Source organism: Nicotiana tomentosiformis, chromosome 8 (genome assembly GCF_000390325.3).
Source record: "Nicotiana tomentosiformis chromosome 8, ASM39032v3, whole genome shotgun sequence".
NCBI classification, from domain to species: Eukaryota; Viridiplantae; Streptophyta; class Magnoliopsida; order Solanales; family Solanaceae; genus Nicotiana; species Nicotiana tomentosiformis.
In genome coordinates this window covers 123,020,138-123,021,026 of record NC_090819.1, presented here as the reverse complement: position 1 = coordinate 123,021,026, position 889 = coordinate 123,020,138, and the positions used below count along the sequence as shown (strand labels likewise).

Genomic DNA, 889 nt, shown 5'->3' with positions numbered 1-889 from the left:
AACTCCATGAAAAATCGGGTTGCCTCTGACCCATTGCATTAAAATTATAGATTCCTACAACATTCACATCCTCAGTTGAGGCTTGACACTCATGAGTAGGGTTCCATCTTCCACATATATCAAAAGTTACGTGGTGTACATTTTTCATCGAAGCTACATTTAGCTTTCGTATTTCTTTAGCCATAGCATCAAGCTGTACTTGCGCAGATGTAATAGCATCAACTTGGTGAACACCAGTTGATTTTCTTCTTTCCACACTATCAGAGGGCCACTGATTAGTATCTTCAGATAACTCATCAAGAATTGTAACTATCTCCTCTGGAGTCTTCTTCATAAAGGGGCCTCCAACTTCATTGCTCAATGTTCTACGCGAGGTCAGTGTCAATCCATTCCAAAAATCCTAAAGTTTCATCCAGAGTTCAATTCCTCTATGTTGACACCTCTTCACTATCTCCTTAAACCTCTCCCGTGCTTCAAAAACAGTTTCATTCTCTTTCTGGCAGAAGTTATGGATTTCTCTTCTAAACTTGATCGTCTTAGCTGAGGAGAAATATTTATCAAGAAATATTTTGGTCATTTCCTCCCATGTTTTAATTGATCCATTTGGCAAGCTTCGAAGTCACTACTTCGCATCATCTTTAAGTGAAAAGGGGAATACCCTTAAATACACAGCATCTCGTGACACCCCATTGTATTTAAAGGTGTTCATAATCTCCTCGAAGTCCATCAAATGCGTGTTTGGATCTTTGTTCATCTTCCCTCTGAAAATGCAACTGTTTTGAATGGTTTGAGGCAAACCTTGCTTCAACTAGAAATTATTGGCTGCAATTGGAGGTGGTCTAACATTTGACAATCCTTGATTGTAGACTGGTCTGGAGTAGTCACCCAA

General features: G+C 39.4%; 1 pseudogene; it reads left to right on the top strand.

Moving 5' to 3' along the window:
- Positions 1 to 430: 430 nt before the first annotated feature.
- On the top strand, positions 431 to 529 carry LOC117276001 (small nucleolar RNA R71; annotated as a pseudogene).
- The last annotated feature ends 360 nt before the right edge of the window (positions 530 to 889 follow it).